The 23572-nt window shown below is 42.9% G+C and overlaps 1 protein-coding gene across 3 annotated transcripts in view; it reads right to left on the minus strand.

The window, feature by feature from the left end:
* Positions 1-9851, minus strand: part of LOC139387895 (spectrin beta chain, non-erythrocytic 1-like) — a 96463-nt gene extending 86612 nt beyond the window's left edge. For all 3 annotated transcript variants that reach the window (XM_071134242.1, XM_071134240.1, XM_071134239.1), the window contains exon 1: positions 9746-9851. The gene's annotated coding sequence lies outside the window, so the exon portion shown is untranslated. The remainder of the gene's footprint in view (positions 1-9745) is intronic.
* Between the last annotated feature and the right edge of the window lie 13721 nt (positions 9852-23572).

Consider the following 23572-nt stretch of genomic DNA (forward strand, 5'->3'; position numbering starts at 1 on the left):
TTCATAAATGTAAAAAACAACAGTTTAAATGGCCTTCTCTGCTATCTAATGGTTAATTACAATATTCCCCTGGTCACTGATAAGGTGATGAATTGGAGGGGACATAAATCAATCGGGCTTAGAGCTGGGGAGGGAGGGAGGGCCAAACACAGGACCCAGGGGGAGTGTCTGCCTGCCTGTTGGGGATGAGATGACAGGGCTTTGTTAGGACAGTCTGCTACACACACACTAGCCAGACTGTGGAGAGCCCACAGGTAATACACTAACTACATACCCAGAAATACACTCTACTTTACAGTCATATTCATTCCCATCACACAAATCCTCCGAGTCACACGCCACCAACACACCAACACCTCTCTAATCAACCTTAATGAGACCGTGACCACCCTTAATGAGACAACAAGACCTCTCTAATCACCCTTAATGTATGTCGTTCTACAGCTAATGTATAAGCTTCTCTCTGTTGTGATCAGATCAGCTTTATGCCTCCCCCCATTCCCTGGCCCCCCTCTCCTTTCAATAGCCCTACCCCCTAGCCCTCCCCCGGGCCCCCTCTTCCCTAGCCCTACCCCGTGCCCCCTCCTCTCCCCTAGCCCTATTCCGTGCCCCCTCCGCCCTAGCCCTCCAACCGGGCCCCCTCCTCTCTTCTCCTCCTCCCCTTCATTGAGCGCCTGCCTCGTGTTGATAGCCATTATGGTGCCTGAGCATGTTTACGTCTGCCGAGCCGCTGCAGTGGATTTATGGGACAAACCTTTGACCCCTAAACCCACATAATGGATGATTTACTAAATTTGTCATGGTTGTCCTTAATTAAAGGAACATTTCACCCAAAAACTATATTTTTTTGTTTCATTAGTCCATTGTTGATATGGTCCCAAAATGTTTTGCATGTGAGCAATCAAGTTAGGATAAATAACTTTCAAAAGACAGAAATACAGCCGGTAAGATGCATTTTGCATCATATGATGAAAAACATAGCATTATATGATGCAAAATGCATCGTACCGGCTGTATTTCGAAAGTTATATATCTTGAAAACTTGATAGCTAACATGAAAAACATGTTGGGAATATATCAACAATGGACTAATGAAACAGAAACAAAAATATGGTTTTGGGGTGGAGTTTTCCTTTAACGTGCTACAATATGACCAGGATAATCACCTTGTGACCCTTTAACAGAGCCATCAGAGGGAAAACAAACACACACACAGTGTAGTGGTCATAATCACACAAACAAGATGTCACAGCTGGAATGGGGGGGGGCTAAGATGGTGGAGGGCTAAGACACTGAGCACTATAGAACTCTCCTACACCATGAAAAACAGGATATCCTTTTGTGATGGGACTCTGAAAGATGTGAAATTATACAATAATGGCTCTTAGAAATCCTTTATCAATAAGGGTATTATAAAGGGGTAATACATCTGTAATAAAGTAGGCTACAGACTTGGAGATAGAATTGTTAGTGTAGTGACACAGCAGCACTGGAACATGAGAGCAGTAGTCTCTTCCTGCTATGTTGAGCAGAATGAATGAATGAATCATTTGAGACAGGAAAGGGAGGAACGCTCCCAAAGCGCTCATCCTGCTCTGCTGCCCACAAGATAATCCCCAATATAAAACCCTGCTTTAGGCGTAACAGTTAGAAGGAAACTGGCTATTCTTTCTAGAATTGGAGGAAGGCTGGTGTGTTTGGTGGCAACAAAAACTGTGAAGCTCCTGCCCATCCCCTTGTCAAACACGCAACACATACAACACAAACATAATGTAAGGGGGGCATGTCTGTGTGATGGTTCAGAAGAATAGCTCTTTACTAATGTCAAGCATGAAAACAAGGCATTCAGAAATGCCTCTGGGGTTCTGAGCTGTGCTGCGTTGAGGCCCACCTAGCCTCTGACCAGCCAGACACCAGGAGAGGAGAGGGCATCACTTTTTAGGAGAATGATGCGAGCTCCGAGGTAAAGCAGGACAGAGAAAGCAGCATCACCGCCACCTCTCTTTCTCCCAATCACTACTCTCCCCCCTTCCCTTCTCCCCTCCCTGACCTGCTTTCCTCCTTAGCTGGTCTGTTTTCCCAGATAATCAGGGAGAGGGAGAAAGGGAGCCCAGCACAATCGCCTGGAGGTAATTAGCCCAGTGCACAACATGCCAGACGGGCACGCAGGCAACCCTACGCCAGGGGGATGGAGCCACACTCCCTCACCAAGACAGACAGGAACTAGAAGCCCCAACACAACAATTCTTTAGCTCCTTTTTCAAGACAGGCAGAGAGAATACAAGGAGTCTTAAGCCTTTCGCGTGCTTCGGTTTGGCTGGCGCCTAGCCAAACTCGACTGGGCGAACAGAATGAGTGTATTCGCATACTCCCTTAAAAGACCTTCGCTTGTATAGTACTGTTTGTCCATCTTGAGACGCCGTCGCCACTTCCTCAAGATAGTCAGAATTAATCGAAGATAACTCAGTACATTTTTGCAGAGATCTTAGTCACGCAATTTTACATCAAACAAAGATGTTTGGTGCCGTATTTCTCATGTGGAAAAATGTGCATGAGAACACGTCAATAGTTTAATGACAAACACTTAATTGAAGAATCCCTAGGTTAACCAATGATGAAGGGGCGAAGACTTCGGCTACCGAAATGTGGCTTTTTTTGCCGAAAACCAAAATTACAAAAATGTCGCAAAATGAACTGTTCTGAACGTTTTAGGATGGGACGCCTTTAATAACACACACCCTACTGATCAAATCATTTTGTTCTACTAGTCCAGGAGCTGCATGGCCGCCCAGACCAACCCCCCACAGCACTGGATGATAGAATTTCTCTATGACTATATGCAAATAAAGAGGAATGTTAATCACTGCAGCAAACCCCCCCTCTACACACTTCACATCAGCTGATGGCCTCTCCTCTCCTGGGGGGGTAACCCCTCTCTGGCTCCATGTCCTCCTGTCAGTCAGGCTCAGATGGGGTAGGACAGAGATGGGGGTGAGATCCCCAAAAAGCCCACCACAAAGCCTATTCCGCCACAGTGGCCCCACACAATGGAGGAGTCAGCAGAGACAGGGGCCAGAAGCTTGCGCCTTTCCTGTTTGCAGAAATGAGGCGGCCAGAGACACACATGTATCACAGGGCCATCACAGAGAGTCTGATCCAGGCCTGAATGCTCTGTTGAAAAGGGTAGCGGCGACCTATTGTCAACCTGTAACATCACATTCATCAAACACTCCAGCGCCCAGCGCTTACATCCCCCCCGCAGCCTGCTCAACAACACGGTGTCCTCCGCACATACACGTCAGAGATCACACTCTCCATGACATACTCTCATATTCAACTCAATCACTTCAGCACCTCTAACACCCAAACTCATCTCTCCATCAAATCTCAGTGACCATTCAAAACCCTCTCTCATTAGCCAGATTGATTCACTCATTCAACGACAGTGATCATGCCATTGCTGCTCACCCATGTCATGTGTTCACCCGTGGAACACACACACGTACCTTCTTCTATATAGAACACCCACCTCCTCTACAGGAACAATGTACTAAAGCTCAATACACTAGAACAGAGACTCAGACATAGCCACACAAACGACAGTTCCTATACATGTCATGTAATGTGACCATGACTCACCGGAGACTCACTCATCAGGCCTATTTTCCCATTTGTGATTAAAATGGAACACCTTTTAGCAAAAAGTTGCAAGACCATGACGGCTACAGCCACAGAATGTCAACTGAAATGTATGAAATGCCCAGAGAACGGAGCAGATCAATATTGTAGAGGACGGACCTGGATAATCATGAAAATCGCTCAAGACATTTCTCCACATCGGACAAGCAATAACTGAAGCTACAGTAGGGCTGGGCGATATGACCTAAAAATCAAATCTGCATTTGTTTTCTAACTTATGAGTGATTCACAACATACAGTACCAGTCAAAAGTTTGGACACACCTACTCATTCAAAGGTTTTTCTTGATTTGTACTATTTTCTACAATGTAGAATAACAGTGAAGATCAAAACTATGAGAAAACACATATGGCATCAAATAGTAATCAAAAAAATGGTTAAACAAATCTAAATATATTTTATATTTGTCAGAATGGTGGGTGCAACTGGTGCATGCAGTCAGGGGCAGGAGAGCAGAGAATAGGGAGCAACGTAACTTCACTCAGAATAATGAATGGTGCAAGGTAAAACACTACACTTGCCCAAACACAAACACACGAACATCAACTTTTACCCGCGGGCAAGAAATAGCACCAGTCGAAATAACCAGTCACCAACATTACCAAACATGACATAAAACAATCCCGCACAACACCATGGGGGAAACAGAGGGTTAAATACATGAACTATAATTAGGTTGTGATACAGCCTGGATTCTAACCATAAGACCCACTAATAATTAAATTATTTTATCAAAATAGTTCAACCTGTTTTTTTTTTGCAATAGTCACTGATCTGGCTTTCAAGTCTATTAAATGCCATTTTTTGTTACAAATGTAACTAGAACCATGCATAATGCACATTCACTAATAATGACTCACTTCTTGTAACAGGCATTAGGCTATAGAAAATGAACACAGGTCTCATCAACAATCTCTCAAGCCCAGGTACTAGTGATTAGCCAGCTAATCTTTATATTTCAAGTTTAGCCAACTTGGATCTATGTACTAGCTAACAAGGTTGAACAGTTGAATTGTTATTACCTCTCTGTCGGTCTCCAACGGTTTGAAAAGCATGTTAGCCTGTCCACTTTGTTCAGATGTTGAAATCAAGTGGCCTACCTTGTTTCTCGAAATGAGAATGAGTTGTATAATAATTGTGTTTTATGTTTATTGGACATTTATAAAACACGGACTAGACAGCTAGTATAACAGTCTTTGAATAAAATGATGCTAGCGGTACCCCAATGCCCCGTGTGACAAACTGAGCATTCATTTTCCAGAATCAATGTTCATTCATACTCCCGTTTTAGTAGTGTCTGTTCTGTGTGGAATCTGAGTAGTTGAGACACTAAAAGGGTAGAGTTAGAAAAGGTAACTTCTCTTTTACAGTAAAATAATGTCTTTGTGTTTCAGTGTCGATATGACCCATTCTGTTTGACCAAACCTCAAATTTAAATAGCGAGTTGAGGCCACTTGTCAGAGAGGAAGATGTGATCTCTCAGCGGTGTTGGTGTGAGAGGCAGGGGGAGGGGCTTGGTGTGTGTAAACCCTAGATATCACTCGCTAAAATCTGTCCAAAATAAGCCCAATGCGTTTCTACGAGCTTATTTTGGACCTGCGCTTGTCGCCTGCCTTCCAGGCTTTGGGACAACTACTCCCATTGTTAGGTCGGAGATGCATCTCTTCCTTATATACAGATCTCTGGTGTAAATGGGGAGGTGCACACAGCACCGAAAGAGACAATACAAAAAATACAACACGAGACCAAGCGGACAAAAGCTCATAAAAACGATAAATAGCAAAACCTTGTTTCTTGCGATACAGGCATTTGGAATATCGTGTGAAAACATATATCAAAGTCTATTAACTGGAATTTATCGCCCAGCCCGAACTGAAGCTATCTTTCATTGCTCTACACTGGGTAACAGAAATGACATGACTGTGCAATAGGCTAATTATATAGTGACTGGCCAGGAGTTGGGCATTTAGGCTACATTCCAATACAGGAGTCAAGTTTAGTGTGAAGCTATTTTTCTGATCTTGACTTCAGTATTGTTCATATAGGCCAATCAGTGCCAATTTCTTTGTGGCCTGACCCACCGCAATGCAATTACAAACCTTGAAAGCACCCCCGCTCTTTAATAGACATCTGTTATATGGCCCCATATGGACTGTCACTTTGAGAGAAGCTATGGTCTTTAAACCATCCTCTCTATCACCCTCCCTTATTGTACTGTGTTTGAATTTAGCCAATCTGGCAGAAGTCAGTCATGGGATGTTGTCTAAAGCACTCCTTCACAGTCTTGTGACCTTCAACACAAATACCACAGGGCCCGGGTCATGAGACTTATAGGGAAGGTCAGGGTCAGGGTTGGCTCTCCACTTGGGTAACAGACCTTTAGCCTAATCACAGTCACTGAGAACCTCACAGATTCTAATATTGGGTCAATCATCAGCCTGAGCTCTGGATACACCATGTACCAGCTCTGAACCTCAGGCCCTTCTCCATTTAAGGCAATGTGCACCCTATCAGTTGGACATTGTTGCTTCTTTACTTGAGATGGCTCAAGTAAAGCATGGACTCCAGAGGAAAAAAGAAGGAATCCCAAGGCCCAAGAATGTGTCCACAACTTGCAAAATATTCCAACCCCCGTCGCTCACCCACTCTATCCAGAGTGGCAAAACGCCTGCCTGCCTTGGATAACTGGACGGATGATGTGGGAGACAAACTTATACCACCATCTAAAAAACAAAGCAAATGGTTAGAGGACCGCATTTCCCACTACAGCCAAGCTCAATACAAGAGACACGTTGCAGAACGACACAGTACAATGTAATCTAACTTGAGGCAACCCATCTATGAAATGCTTAGGCCTAAACCTAAAACAATCCCATCCTTAAACACTAATGAGTCTATATAATAACAGCCCACCACTGCTACCTCCCCTACAGTAGCAGTCTTCAATAGAAGTTGTGTTTCAGCACTACTTTTTAAAGACAGAAGGATCTCACAACTTATAATGAGACCAAGCATAGGCTTCTCTATGACAGATCATGAAACACCCAAGAGGCTCCAGTAGATATGAGCATCATCTAGAGTAGACAACTAGAGGTGAGTAGTGTAGAGTAGTGTCGAGTAATTATAAAGGACAATTTATTGAAGCATTATGGAAAGCCCAGTGAACCAATGACACAATACAAAACCCCAACCAGAAGGACATCACTCTGTCCTCAAGTAGTCTACGCCTGCAGGTATTCATGTCTCTTAGCCTCTTCAATGTGTTTACATTTGCTGTGATTGTGGACTATTGACCACACATTGGTACATCCACATTCAATCTTGAAAAAAACTAAAACAACTTGAGATGATGTCAGAACAACAATCTTCATTGAGCAGATTATAATGAATCCTGCTTAAGAGTCTGAGAGCAACACTCAAATATCAAGAGGTGCTTGAGTTGATTCAACCACCAAATTCTAAAACCAAAGAATAGGCTGAAACAGAAAGGGGAAAACTGTAGGCTATTTGCCTTTTATCTCAATGGCAGACTGACGTCTGTACTTTATGTTTAAAATTAGTAATTGTTGCCTCAAGACCTGCACATTGGTTCCCACTAGTTAACCCAGCCACAAAGTGGCCACATCGTTCAAATACATGAAGACAAAAATTTGCTTTTTGGTCTTAATTAAAGGTTTGGCATGAGGTTAGCAGGGGAGCAAATGTTTTTATTATGGTTAGCGTTCTGTTTAAAATCAAATTTTAATGAGAGAAATAGCTAGGATTTATGATTTTCTGGCTGTGTTAACTAATGACGAGTGATGACCCTGCACATCTGATAAGGACAATAACATTTGGAAAATTTGGTTGACTGCAGCACAATGATCCTGTGAGTGGCAGGAGTTGAAACAAGCTTGTATAGGAGGGGTTTTGAGCATCAGCACTATGGGGGGCACACAGCTAGTGATTTCCAACCATCCATCCATTCCTCGTCCACCCTAGGTAGGCAACAACTGGAGGACACTCATCCGTCCAATAGCCTATCAACAGATCTGAAGTAGTCACTAGTTCTCTCAACAAAAGCATATAAATGTATAGAATAAACAGGTTACCAACAGCATGACTAATAGCCTACCTTCAAGCTAGTCATAAATTCAAACATGCAATCAAAAATAAGAAACATTGGCAATTAGGCTCAGTGATGCACCACGTAAACATTTCATTTCACAAATATTGAACAAGCCAAACACCAACGACTGGGCTACATCCAACTAGATTACACAATACTGTACTCATAAAACTGTTAGAGTAGAAAATAGTTGGTCTGTCTAGGTTTGGGACCCCAAAGGTATGCTTCTGAAAGATAAAGGATGGCTTTGCTATAAGGTGGTTTTTGCTGTTGGTCCATAAAGATTCACAGTAGGTGGTCAAACAGTCATAATCATACCTCAAATGGTGACTAGAATTTAGCTGACAAAACACCGGTTTAGTTTCCTACTAAATCATAAATGTGTTTTTTTCATAACATTATCTTATTTACGCTACTGCATGCATCTAAACTGATGCTCTTCATACAGGAAACAAAGGTTCTGTCCAGGAAAAATGACTTGAAGGAAGGAGGTGGACATCAATAAACCACTTAAGCATTATACATTGAACAAAAATATAAAGGCAACTTGTAAAGTGTTGGTCCCATGTTTATTGGGCTGAAATAAAAGATCCCAGAAATGTTCCATATGCACCAAAAGCTTATTTCACTCAAATTCTGTGCACAAATGTTCTTACATCTGTTAGTAAGCATTTATCTTTTGCCAAGGTAATCCATCCACTCGATAAGTGTGGCATATCAAGAAGCTGATTAAACAGCACAGTCATTACACAGGTGCACCTTGTACTGGGGACAATAAAAGGCCACTAAAATGTGCAGTAAAAATATTTCTCAAGTTTTGAAGGAGTGTGCAATTGGCATGCTGACTGCAGGAATGTCCACCAGAGATATTGCCAGGGAATTGAATGTTCATTTCTCTACCATAAGCCGCCTCCAACGTCGTTTTAGAGAATTTGGCAGTACGTCTAACCGGCCTCACAACCACAGACCACATGTAACCATGCCAGCCCAGGACCCCCACATCCAGCTTCTTGAGCTGCAGGGTCATCTGGGGGGGTGCTGAGCAGTATTTCTGTCTGTAATAAAAACCTTTTGTGGGGAAAAACTCAATCTGATTGGCTGGGCCTGGCTCCTCTGCCCAGTCATGTGAAATCCATAGTTTAGGGAGTAATGAATTTAACTCAATCGACTAATTTCCTTAAATGAACTGAAACTCGGGAAAATCGTTGCGTTTTATATTTTTGTTCAGTATATATATATATAGACCTAACAAGCATGCAGGCCAGCTATCTTGCAAATAATGAAATTGTTTATAGTTTATAATATCCACAGGCAAATAACAGTACAATAGTGAGCCAGCAGCAGATACCTGGGTGCCCCCAGAGAATAATTATGGTGTTGTTTGTTTGTCCTCATGAGACAGCGCAAAAGCCAGGGTTACCCATAACTACGAATTACATTTCAAAACTCCTATGAAGCTCTTCCAGCAGAATATTTACTAAGGTGTACTAACATTTAATGAAAACGTTTAATATAAGCACCGTGTATGAATTTGAGGGTTAGGTATGAACGAAACATTTATTGAGAGCGAGACAGTTACGTTGGCTAATGTCATGTTCAGCGGGACATCAGATAGTGACATACAGGCAGCCTCGATCCAGAGAAGACAAGAGGAGCTGGCTAGTCATCAAGCTAACTGGCAAACACCGACTCAAACAAAGCCAGTCAACACACAGCATGGCGAGGTGGCCAATAGAAGATACCTTGTTAGCTAGTCAATTGGAGAGCCAATGTTTTATTACTGTATGGATAATATATTTGAAAATAATGTGCCATTTTAAAAAGGGCATCCCAATAACGTCTTTACCTGAACATTAGGATTTGCCCATGTCTGCTAGCTAGCTAACGTTAGCTGGTTGGTGGAGGTGGTGTTGTTGGAGGAAAAATAATCACGCTTACCCGTTCTCGTTGTTTATCTTCGTTAGTGGGAGACTCACTATATTTTTACCGCGTCACTGATAACATATAACACTAACATACATATAGTCGCTGGTTACTGGCATTAGTGACTTAATTCAATGTTAATGATAATGTTTAAAATCCCAGTTGACAGCGCATTTTTGTTAAATCCGCATCCTTGAATAAGAGCTGTTCACGCTGATTGTGCAGCACCGCGTGTTACGAAACATAAGCAGCCTTAGCACCTGACATAATAAAGGTAAAGCAATGTTGGTACAAAGGATATAAAAAATAATGTATAAATCAGCATCAGAGAGATGTCCTTAGCTTCCTATTCCTCCTAACAAACCTCCGACGGTCGTCCACTACTCCAGTTCGTTCAACAGCGAGAAAGAAAATAATGAATGATGGGGAGGGGGAGGGTGGGGGGCTGAGCCTTCTCAGTCAATCACATTCAAATACTGTATAGACACTCTCAAAGGCTCCACACAATAGCAGCGGTTGCGCGTGCGGTGGATTCCTTGTCAGTGGAGCTGTCCCTGGTGCTATCACTGGTTCATAATACCAGGCTAATTCCAACCTTACAGATTCCGTTTATTAGTCGAAATATTGGGGTCATTTGTGGGCCCCATGCATACACGGTATCCTTTCTGCAAATGTGAACTTGAGAAACATTACGTTTTTGATGGTGGCGGATGAATATTTTAGCTAGGCCTACATAATACTGCAAGTGTAGTGAGGTAGGCTACAAATTGCGAATGTAACTCACGTATTGGGACCCCAATCGTGTTATTCTAACGAGCCTACATCGATATGATCCTCCTGGCAAGTATATGTTTATTAATCGGACCTTTAGTCAATTTATCTCTCCAACCTCCTTAGAAATAGAAACGGAACAATATATTAGCGGTACACCTCCATAGACTAGTGTGTGAATGTACAGTGAGAATGAGAAACACAAACCGTATTTAAGAAAATCTTTCAAGGACAGAACATGACAAAAGAAAGCTAGGAAAACTATTGTACAGAGACCTATGTGCAGGATATGCAAGGATATCACTGTATTGAAGAAAATATTTCAAGTCCAGAACATGAGCAACCAGTTTAAAAATGACTGCAAACAGACAGAGAGGGGCAGAACTTGCTCCAATGTATAAAGTGAAAGGTATAAGATATGGCCCAACTATGTTTTTGACAAATAGTAGGAGCACACTCTACTAGGAGCACACCTACTTTCTCTAGTAGGAGCACACCTACATTACATATGTGTGTGTCAGTGTGGCCAAAATAGTCTAAACAAAACAATGATCCAACTTTTCTCTATTGTCCTCGTGTTGGTCAATGGGACCCTTGTGTATGTCTGTGAACTATCTCCCACTTCTCTCCATTCTAAGCTTATTACAGCCATATAGTGCAGTGAATAGGAGATGAGCGATGACTCAAACGGTTGTCTGTTTGTGTGTGTGTTGTGCTGGGCAGGGGGCTGGGACTGAGATCTAACAGTGGGGGGTGAAGAGTCAAATCTACCAGTCTGTCCAGGCTTTAGAAGATGGGGTGGCAGGAGGGGAAGGCCTCAGGGCTAGACATTCCCCATCTGGACTATCCCTCTACATCAACAGGACTGACACAGAGTCAGAGAGAGTGACCCACCACTCATCTATCTGAAGCGGGAATAGGGGTGTGTGTGTGTTTATTTTTTTTATTTTTTTAAGAGGTAGGGTTTCAGATGTTTTCAGAAGATGGGCATGGGCCTGTCCAAACCTTAGACAACCATGCTGTTCTACCTCCAAGGTGCTATAGACTGAAACAAATCCTTGCATTTTACAAGTATTCAGTAGAGCCTCCCAATCTTTCATAGCCCCCCCAGTCCATTCCTGTCTCTGTCCCACCCCTACCTGGTCCCCCCCTTTTTACCAGAGGGCCCATCCACAATCCACTGTGACAAAGGGAAAGAGCTGAGTGCAGGATATCAGGGTGCAACTGGCAGCCAGACACTGGTCGGCACAGTGCTTACACAGGGGTGCTTTCTGCAGATTGCAGCAGTTTGAGCTAAACCCCCCTCTGTCCACTCACTATGGACAGGACCTAGAGGGGGAGCGGGAGGAGAAGGGCATCATGAGTGTTAGGGATGGGGTGGGGTCTGGGTAGTCAAAATCAATCATTGTTGTTTGTTACTTAGACGGTTTGTTTTACACACCATTTTCATTTTGCTGTCCATGATCACAGCACATGGTTTGCTCTCATAATTAGTGTGTCTATGTTTTTGTGTGTATGTGTGTGTGCAGTTGATAATCCCATCCTCAGGCAGGGCATTTGAAGCATGTGACTCCAGCCCTGACCGTTGCAGGGCCCACCACGCTGCTTAGGCCCCTCAATCACCTGTGGGCCTAACTGCTGCAGCTAACCCCAGGAGAGGGGGAGGAAATAGATGTACAGTATATAAAGAGAGTGAGACACAGGAGGAGACAGGGAGGGAGGGAGGGTGGGTGGGATTATACCCTAGAGAGGCTGTGGCAGAAAGCATACAGCCCTCTACTTCAATTCCCAACATCAGGCCCACCTTATCTGGCCTTTCCTCACAGCTCTTACCTCAGATGTGTGATTCACTCACAGGATTCACTCCAGAAGAATAAACTTCCTCAAAATGTTGGCTCTCACAGAATGGGATTCTGTGGTTGAAATTCTACAGTTGTATGGCAAGGTCGGAACCACAGAATGTGAAAATATTATTATTATTGTTATACATGTATTCATCAGCTATATCATTATATACTGTAGATCCTAGGAACACAATTTGTCATTGTGTTAGCCCAGCACAAGATTGTGGATGGAGGTCTTTAATGTCCTCCAATCAAAGAATGCATGTTTGTTCAGGTTACAGAACTATGTAATCCAACTGAGCAGGTGGAGGGTACTGTAAGTTTTCCAGTTACGTTAGCATGACTTATTTTATCAACTCCAGGTGACTTACAGTATGTGTCAGTGTCAGTTACATATATGAACCTTTTACTGCAGTTTGCTAAGTCAGGGTCCCACAGAGTGTTTCTTGGTAGTCTTAAACAAATCTGCTTTGAAACAAAAGTATACACCTCACACACATGGTTATGGGCTTAACAAAAAGAGGACACCGGTACCATGTCAGATATAGAGTTGAAATGAGTTGAAATTGAGTTGAAATATTCAATTTTAAGTTTGCATCACAACATTACATTACACATCACGTTAAACTGAAATCTAACAAAAAAGGGCTACTCATACCAATTGAGGTTGAAATGCTACTGCAGTGCTATTGGCATAGATAGAGCTGAGTAACGCACTGTCATCTGTCACCCCCAAATCCCCATACCTCTGACCAAAAAGGAGAAACTTGCAAAGTTGCAGTCTCCAGCAAAACCCTATGAAACAGTATCCAACGGGTTGCTCTCTGGTTGATACGACCTACTTAAAGATATTTATATTCCTCCCATTGCTTTTTGGAGTAATCTCCCTTGGACGGCCAGCCTATTTCTGGTGTCTTTCTTGCTCATCTTCCCTCTTGCCCTCCCCTCACCACATCTCCCTGCCTCCCCAAACTAGTTGGTGAAGGTCACCCTGCTGTTCTAGTTTGAACTTAGAGAATAATTAGACAGAATGAAACCAGGACAGTGAGGAGGAGAACTGTCGCTACGGCAACGTGACTCAGTGAGATCAGGGGAGGAGGGCCGCAGGTCGGTTACGTATCAACGTTCCTAAGGAAGGAAGACATCCTGAAGCTCAGTGGGCGACGACACTTATACACACCACGCATCTGTTTCATGATTGGCTAAACCTCAAACAGTCAGTGAGTTTCAGGATGTGCATCCTCACCATCTTACCCTATGTGTTTGCTAGTGAAGCAGAAGAGGGAGGGGTTGTGTGGGGTCAAAGAAGTAGATAAATGGAGGTGGTGGCTAAAAATACAAGACAGAATGTAGGAGAAATAGAGACATACATGGACAGTATTTCGGAAGGTTCTCCTCCCGACATCTCTTATGACCTCTCCCTGCATAGACTGCAACTAGGTCACCTTCAATGGGGTCTGGGCTGTGTGGGCAGGATTCAGCTGCTTGTTTACCATTTTCAGTGATCTGATGTGGATATGTCACAGATACTTTCTTTATACAGTACACAAAACATTTCAACAAACACTTACCTTCACCTCATTGGGGCGGCAGGTAGCCTAGTGGTTAGAGTGTTGGACTTAAAACCAAAAGCTGACAAGGTAAATCATCTGTCATTCTGCCTCCTGAACAAGGCAGTTAACCCACTGTTCCTAGGCCATCATTGAAAATAAAATGTTGTTCTTAACTGACTTGACTAGTTAAATAAAGGTAAAACATTTTTTTAACTTAATTTAATTGCCAATATGGCTCAATAGGCAGCTTAATCTGAGAGGTGCATGATGGGTATTTGGGTGCAATCATGTAATCAGTCAGGTGCATGTGTATAGCTGACAATTGAAGCGGACAGAACAGACCTTTACTCTCAGTTTACCTTTTGAGGCCAGTGAGATTTCATCCTGGTTTATGACAGAACTAAGAACTTTAGCTCCAGGACCAGAACATTTAAATATAAACGTTTAAAATAAAAAAAAGATACAGGGCCCAACATTTGCCTGAATCCTAGTTTCCTGTGCCATGAAACAATTACATTTGACCAAGAACTGAGATGACTAAGCAAGCTTTCCAACAAACAGTGCATGCTCTCATTTTAGTCCATATACCAGTTGCCATCACATAATTAACCTGATTGCTCTCCCTTTTGGGCTCAGCAGTGAAATAAAGTGCCCGGAGAGAGATCCCGTTTCAGAGTGAGGATGTAGTAGAGATCTCGCCAGGATATGACCTGATTTGAGAGCATTGTTACACTTGTGGGTGGAGGGAGGCAATGATTAAATCAGGCCACAGGAGAATCAGCCTGTTGTAGAATAAAACCGGATAAACTAAAACCATCCATTCGTCTCCACGCACCCTCTGCAAGCTCTTGTTTCCAGGACAACTCCCACAATGAACATCTGATGTGTTCTTATGCCAGGGCATGTTTTTGAGATACAGTAGAATTGAGCGCAACAACTTGTTGCTGCAGCACTGCCTTCCTATGTTATCTTCCAGTCTGAAGTTCACCATCCCAACCATTCATCACTATTCACTGCACCTTTGTGTATGTTCCTCAGAACTTTAGTGCTTAGTGTTCCTCTGCAATACAATGCTCAAACTGATGAAAGCCAGGAACAGCGACTTCTGTCACGTAGTGTCTATTGTGTGTCGGCTTGTTTTGTTTATGTAAGTGGTCTTGCTGAGGGTTTTGGGTACTGGCCTTAGGATGTGCACTGAGCATGTCATGTTAGAGGGTAAGTTAGAATACTCAACAGTGTACTGTATAGGAAATATGTGTGTGAACAGCAGGTGTGCTAGCTAGTGTTGGTGTTCTATTGGGTAGCAGACAGTGTGTTTGTGTAGGAGTGGTGGGTGTAGCTGAGTACATTCACTGTGTTTGTGTAGGAGTGGTGGGTGTAGCTGAGTACATTCACTGTGTTTGTGTAGGAGTGGTGGGTGTAGCTGAGTACAGGCAGTGTGTTTGTGTAGGAGTGGTGGGTATAGCTGAGTACATTCACTGTGTTTGTGTAGGAGTGGTGGGTGTAGCTGAGTACAGACAGTGTGTTAGTGTAGAAGTGGTGGGTGTAGCTGAGTATTAGTGTACTGTAAGTGTGACCCCGTGTAAAGAGTGTACTATTGTGTGACAAAATACCGCCCCACATATTTAACACCCCCTTCCCTCCCTCCCTCCCTCCCTCGGCCCTGCGGACTGGGATCTGCTACCTCCTCCTCATTAGCAAACCTCACTAATTATACCCTAACGAGGTGCCGTGCCTGTGGGGCCTTGATCACTTCAATATTTAAAGAAAGTAGTCTCTGTGGCTTATTTCTACGGCTGCGTTCCCCTGCTCAGACGTTGCATGCATCAAACAATGGTTGCGTGCCACGTCATTGATTGTGTCATCAACTGACAGATTGCTATAACATATGATGTGGTTACCTGATACTTAAAATACCTATCCAGGCGTTGTAAGATCTGGCAGGCATCAGCCACGCCTGGGCAGAGGAACGCACCCTTTATTTGGTCCGTGAGATGGAAGACAGGAAGGTGGGATGGAAGACAAGAAGCGAGACATGGAGGCAAACCTACCACCTCTGGCCTGGTCTCCATACTGTTAGGAATAGTCTTTCTCACTCCCCACTGGGCACAGACGTCAATTCAACGTCCATTCCACATTGGTTCAACTTATTTTTATTGAAATTATGTGGAAACAACGTTGATTCAACAGTGTGTGCCCAGTTGGTCATTACCGTCCAACATTACTTTCCCTGCAGTTTGACCGGATCCAGTCAAATATGGATCCGGTTGCTATGCAACGACAGTATCATTCTCGTTTTTACCAGTGCCAGTAGAACATGGAGCTCATAACAGATCATATGAGAAAGCAAATCGATACAACATTTCTAAATTGGATTTGATTTGCTGCTCGTCGGTTTGAGTGGCACACAGAAAAAGGTTAGGCTTTGAGTAGCCAATTACTACCACAATATTATTGTAAGTATTTAGTTAGTAAATAGGACGGCGGACTCTAAACCTGATCCTCCTAGAATAGTCTTGCCTTTCATTGACTCCGCCCAGCCAAGCACTGACCTATGACTCCCTCCATCCTCACCCTCTTCACCGTCACCTAAACCGGAGTGATCCAGAATTTTCTATCACAGGAGGCCACTGAAATAACTGCTTCACACTTCCACCTCATCTGACCTCCAGGGCCTTTAGACTGAGCTGGAGGGAGATCTGAGAGTGGATAGGCAATTCTTGAACTGTGTTTGTTTTCTGTGATTGTGTTTTGCTTTTCATGTATTGATGTGTATAGTGAATACTGATGTGTATAATGAATACTGATGTGTATAGTGGATACTGATGTGTATAGTGTATATTGATGTGTATAGTGAATACTGATGTGTATAGTGTATATTGATGCGTTTGATATGTAATGACGTGTGTAAAAGAGACCTTTGTCTCAGCATGACTCCCTGTCAAAATAAAGGTTCAATAACAAAACAGTTAAAACCAAGTGCTGATCCATCTGTGGCTGTGTGAGGATAACAGAGTTGTTTTAACTTGTCTAATTCTATGTGTAATCCTGACACACCTCACCACCACCACCCAGACACACCTGTGTGTCTGGGTGGGGTGGTGGTAGTAAGGTGTGTCTGGGTGGGGTGGTGGTGGTGGTGAGGTGTGTCTTGGTGGGGTGTTGGTGGTGAGGTGTGTCTGGGTGGTGGTGGTGAGGTGTGTCTGGGTGGTGTGGTGGTGGTGAGGTGTGTCTGGGTGGGGTGGTGGTGGTGAGGTGTGTCTGGGTGGGGTGGTGATGAGGTGGGTCTGGGTGGGGTGGTGATGAGGTGGGTCTGGGTGGGGTGGTGGTGGTGAGGTGTGTCTGGGTGGTGGTGGTGAGGTGTGTCTGGGTGGTGTGGTAGTGGTGAGGTGTGTCTGGGTGGGGTGGTGGTGGTAAGGTGTGTCTGGGTGGGGTGGTGGTGGTGAGGTGTGTCTGGGTGGGGTAGTGGTGGTGAGGTGTGTCTGGGTGGGGTGGTGGTGGTGGTGGTGAGGTGTGTTGGGGGTGGGGTGGTGGTGGTGAGGTGTGGCTGGGTTGGTGGTGGTTGGAAGGTGTGTCTGGGCGGTGGTGGTGAGATGTGTCTGAGTGGTGGTTGTGGTGAGGTGTGTCTGGGTGGAGTGGTGGTGGTGAGGTGTGTCTGGGTGGGGTGGTGTGGTTGTGAGGTGTGTCAGGGTGGGGTGGTGGTGGTGAGGTGTGTCTGGGTGGTGGTGGTGAGATGTGTCTGAGTGGTGGTGGTGAGGTGTGTTGGGGGTGGGGTGGTGGTGGTGAGGTGTGTTGGGGGTGGGGTACTTCTTAATGTTACAGTCACTAACAGTATGCCATATCTATAACTAACATATCTCACTTAATTATAAATGTACAGATCAAAATAAATGTACAGATCACAGGAGGCTGCTGAGGAGAGGACGACTCATTATAATGTCTGGAATTGAGTAAATTGAATTGTATCAACTACATAGAAACCACATGTTTGATGTGTTTACTATCATTCTATGTATTCCGTTCCAGCCCATCCTCCCCAATGAAGGTACCGCCTGTGATACCGACACATTCCCTGAAGCTCTTGGCATTTTCAAGCAAGGGTTCCACCTAGTGGATGGACAATCAGTAAAACACCTACAACTGCAGCAGTCTCATAATTGAATGAGCTTATTTTGAGACGTGCATTCTAATTTGTACAATGTATAAAGATTAGGAATAAGGATGTCTTAGTTGTAGTTTGCATAGTTAATCATTATTCACTGTGCTTGACATCTTGTGTTTGGCATTTTCACTACTAAGATGAGAATTGTTCAAACCATGTTGTTCTTTCTGGTTTGGCCAAAGTAACAATCAGATGCTGCTGAAAGTATTAACATAATCCTACATTTTGGCATGTGAGAATGTTGTCCTGCATTTGACCTCAGATCTGGGTATGCTTATGAAAGCTTTTAGGCCAGGTTGGTTTCAAGTAACCTGCTGCAATTTGCCTGTGCAAATTCGGAAAGTATTCAGACCCTTGACTTTTTCCACATTTTATTACGTTACAACCTTATTCTAAAATGTATTAAATAAAACATTTTCCTCATCAATCTACACACAATACCCCATAATGACAAAGTGAAAACTGTTTTTTAGAAATGTTTGCAAATGTATAAAAAATTAAAAACAGAAATACCTTATTTACATAAGTACTAAGACCTTTTGAAACAAAACTCAAAATTGAGCTCAGGTGCATACTGTTTCCATTGATCATCCTTGATTGGAGTCCACCTGTGGTAAATTCAAATGAAGGGACATGATTTGGAAAGGCACACACTTGCCTCTATAAGGCCCCACTGTTGACAGTGCATGTCAGACCAAAATCCAAGCCATGAAGTCGAAGTAATTGTCCGTAGAGATCCGAGACAGGATTGTGTCAAGGCACAGATCTGGGGAAGGGTACCAAAACATTTCTGCAGCATTGAAGGTCCACAAGAACACAGTGGCCTCCATCATTCTTAAATGGAATACGTTTGGAACCACCAAGACTCTTCCTAGATTTCACCACCCGGCCAAACTGAGCAATTGGGGGAGAAGGGCCTTGGTCAGGGAGGTTCACTCTAACAGAGCTCAAGATTTCCTCTGTGGAGATGGGAGAACCTCCCAGAAGGACAACCATCTCTGCAGCACTCCACCAATCAGGCCTTTATGGTAGAGCGGCCAGACGGAAGCCACTCCTCAGTAAAAGGCCCATGACAACCCGCTTGGAGTTTGCCAAAAGGCACCTGAAAGACTATCACACCATGAGAAACAAGATTCTCTGGTCTGATGAAACCAAGATTGAACTCTTTGGCCTGAATGCCAAGAGTCACGTCTGGAGGAAACCTGGCACAATCCCCACGGTGAAGCATGGTGGTGGCAGCATCATGCTGTGGGGATGTTTTTCAGTGGCAGGGACTGGGACCCTAGTCAGGATCGAGGGAAAAGATGAACGGAGCAAAGTACAGATGGATCCTTGATGAAAAAAAACCTGCTCCAGATCGCTCAGGGCCTCAGACTGGGGGTGAAGGTTCACCTTCCAACAGGACAATGACCCTAAGCACACAGCAAAGACAATGCAGGAGTAGCTTTGGGACTACATGTAGTCTCTGAATGTCCTTGAGTGGCCCAGCCAGAGTTCAAACCTGATCAAACATCTCTGGAGAGACCTGAAAATAGCTGTGCAGCAACGCTCCCCGACCAACCTGACACAGCTTGAGTGGATCTGCAGAGATGAATGGGAGAAACTCCCCAAATACAGGTGTGCAAAGCTTAAAGCGTCATACCCAAGAAGACTCCAGGCTGTAATTGTTGGCAAAGTTGCTTCATCAAAGTACTGAGTAAAGTGTCTGAATACTTACAGTACCCGTCAAAAGTTTGGACACACTTTCTCATTCTAGGGGTTTTCTTTATTTTTCTACTTTCTACATTGTAAAATAATAGTGAAGACATCAAAACTATGAAATAACACATATTAGATGTAGAAACCAAAAAAGTGTTAAACAATTCAAAATATATTTGAGATTCTTCAAAGTAGCCACCCTTTGCCTTGATGACAGCTTTGCACACTCTTGGCACTCTCAACCAGCTTCACCTGGAATACTTTTCTAACAGTCTTGAAGGAGTTCCCACATATGCATAGAAGTTGTTGGCTGCTTTTCCTTCACTCTGTGGCCCAACTCATCCCAAACCATCTCAGTTGGGTTGATGTCGGGTGATTGTGGAGGCCAGGTCATCTGATGCAGCACTCCATCACTCTCCTTTTTGGTCAAATAGCCCTTACACAGCCTGGAGGTGTGTTGGGTCATTGTCCTGTTAAAAAAATAATAATAGACCCACTAAGCGCAAGCCAGATGGGATGGCATATCGCTGCAGAATGCTGTGGTACCCATGCTGGTTAAGTGTGCCTTGAATTCAAAATAAATCACCAATCACCAGCAGAGCACCCCCACACCATCACACCTCCTCCTCTATGCTTCACGGTGGGAACCACACATGCGGAGATCATCCGTTCACTTACTCTGCATCTCACAAAGACACGGACAGACCAAAGGACATTTTTCCACTGGTCTAATGTTCATTGCTCGTGTTTCTTGGCCCAAGCAAGTCTCTTCTTCTTATTGGTGTCTTTTAGTAGTGGTTTAATTGCATCAATTCGACAATTAAGTCCTGATTTTCCTCTGAACAGTTGATTTTGAGATGTGTCTGTTACTTAAATTCTGTGAAGCATTTATTTGGGCTGCAATCTGAGGTGCAGTTAACTCTAATGAACGTATCCTCTGCAGCTGAGGTAATGCTGGGTATTCCTTTCCTTTGGCAGTCCTCATGAGACCCAGTTTCTTCATAGCGGTTGATGTTTTTTGTAACTGCACTTGAAGAAACTTTTTAAAAAATGTTCATGTCTTAAAGTAATGATGTACTGTCGTTTCTCTTTGCTAATTTGAGCTGTTCTTGCCATAATATGGACTTGGTCTTTTACCAAATATAACTATCTTCTGGATACCACCCCTACCTTGTCACAACACAACTGATTGGCTCAAACGCATTAAGAAGGAGAGAAATTCCACAAATAACTTTTAAAGTCACACCTGCTTATTGAAATGCATTTCAGATGACTACCTCATGAAGCTGATTGAGAGAATGCCAAGAGTGTGCAAAGTTGCCATCAAGGCAAAGGGTGGCTACTTTGAGGAATCTCAAATATATTTTGATTTGTTTAAAACTTTTTGGGTTACTACATGATTCCATATGTGTTATTTCGTAGTTTTGATGTCTTCACTATTATTCTACAATGTAAAACATAGTCAAAATAAAGAAAACTCCTGGAATGAGTAGGTGTGTCCACACTTTTGACTGGCACTGTATGTAAATGTGATATTTCAGTTTTTAGTTTTTAATACATTTGCAAAAATGTCTTAAAAGCTGTTTTTGCTTTGTCATTGTGAGATATTGTGTGTAGATTGATGAGGGGGGGGGGGGGGGGGAGAGAGAAACAATTTAATCAATTTTAAAATAAGGCTGTAATGTAACAAAATGTGGAAAAAGTCAAGGTGTCTGAATTCTTTCCGAATGCACTGTACAGATTAAAATAATCCTGAAACTTCAGCTGCAATTTCATATGGAACAACTGATATAAACAGACTTGAAACATCATCCACAACCACAGATACAAAAAACCCATCAACCATATCTGAAAAGTCATCCACCACCACGTTTAGAACATCCCCATCAACAAAACCTGAAACATCATCCACAATTACAACTGAAACATCCCCGACTACAACATCCCTATCCCTACAACATCCCAACATCATCCAAATATACAAACTTCCCATCAACTGCACTTGGAAAATCGGTGAAAGTCAGTTCTGATTCTTAAACCTTTACAACAGATGGAACCATACCCATTATTTCATTAGAAAAACTAAACTAACAGCATACATTCAAAGATCTGAAACTGATACATCAACTATAACTACAAGTGGCTCTTCAATTATTGCTGTATCTGCGACACGGTTGATAGTTACATAAGAAATGATAACCTGAAGGATCATCCACAGCCACATACACAACATCCTCTTCAACCGAAACAGAAACACCATCCACAACTTAAACATTCCCATCAACCAAACTTGAAACATCATCCATAATTACAACTCAAACATCATCCACAACTACAGCATCTCTATCACCTTAAACTGAAACATCAACAACATCCCTCTCAACCGAAACTGAAACATCATCCACAACTACAGATACAACATCCCAATCAACCAAACCTGAAACATCATCCACAGCCACTACACAACATTCCCATAAACCGGAACTGAATCATCATCCACAATTACAACTGAAACATCCACGACTACAACATCATGTTCTTAACTGACTTGCCTAGTTAAATTAAGGATAAATAAAATCATCCACAGCCACATAAACAACGTCATCAACCAACGGAAACATTGTCCACAACTACAGCATCCCCATCAACCAAACCTGAAACATCATCCACAGCTACAACATCCCCATCAACTGAAACATTATCCACAACTACATCCCTATCAATCAAACCTGAAACATTTACCACAACCACTAACTCAGCAGAAAAGCTGTCAACAGCCTCCCTTCAAACATTTAAAACCACAAATGCAACTGAGACATCAACTATAACTACTCTTGAAACTTCAGTTTCTACAACGTGACTATTTAACTATTACTGTGCCTGCAACACTGTCTACAGTTACATCAAACTACAGCCCCACCTGAAACTTCATTAGAAATATTCAAAGTTGTGTCTGAAACCATTCCAGTTACCATTCCAGTAACTACGTAGATAATCCCCACTGGAATATCAGCTACAACAGGAAGTGGAACAGCAACAACCTCACTTGGAAATGTACTGACAACTACAATCACATCCTCAATATCTGATTCCCCTATTATTGATGTTGGTTGTTATAACTTTTGTTAATTTTATCTTTAATAAATATCATTGGAGAGGAAGCTATAATTTATGATATCTTGCTCACAGAATGTATTTTTGACTGAAAGGATCTCATGTACTTGACCATTGCAACCTCAATAGAGTGAATTTAAGAGATAGATTTTCCTTTTCCAGTGTTTATTCTTGCTATGTATAACATTTTCCATTTTTGTCATTTAGCTGACACTCATATCCAGAGCGACGTACAGTAGTGAGTGCATTTTGATACCCACAACACTGGCATTGCAAGCACCACGCTCTACCAACTGAGCCACATAGTACATAACTACTACTAATGCTAGAAAGGGGTGATACTCCAATATATCTTATTTGCATCTAGTGTAAATGGGTAATTTCTGGGCACTGTGTCACAACGAATAACCAAGTGACCCTTTCTTTCTATTATTGTATCATGTAATGACTGTAAATAGACTGAAAAACTGTACAATTTAGAGTAAAACACATTTGAATCTTGAGAGAAAGTGTGCTGAATTTTACTCTATATCATTCTATTCTAAATGATGAAGTTTGGCATAAATTACTCCGGTATAATAAGATTTTACTTCATAAGTACATTAAAATTCTCATAAACATGGATGATGTTGACCATGGGCATACAGTTGAAGTCGGAAGTTAACATACACATAGGTTGGGGTCATTAAAACTCGTTTTT

Source organism: Oncorhynchus clarkii, chromosome 29, assembly GCF_045791955.1.
Source record: "Oncorhynchus clarkii lewisi isolate Uvic-CL-2024 chromosome 29, UVic_Ocla_1.0, whole genome shotgun sequence".
In the NCBI taxonomy this organism is placed as follows: Eukaryota; Metazoa; Chordata; class Actinopteri; order Salmoniformes; family Salmonidae; genus Oncorhynchus; species Oncorhynchus clarkii.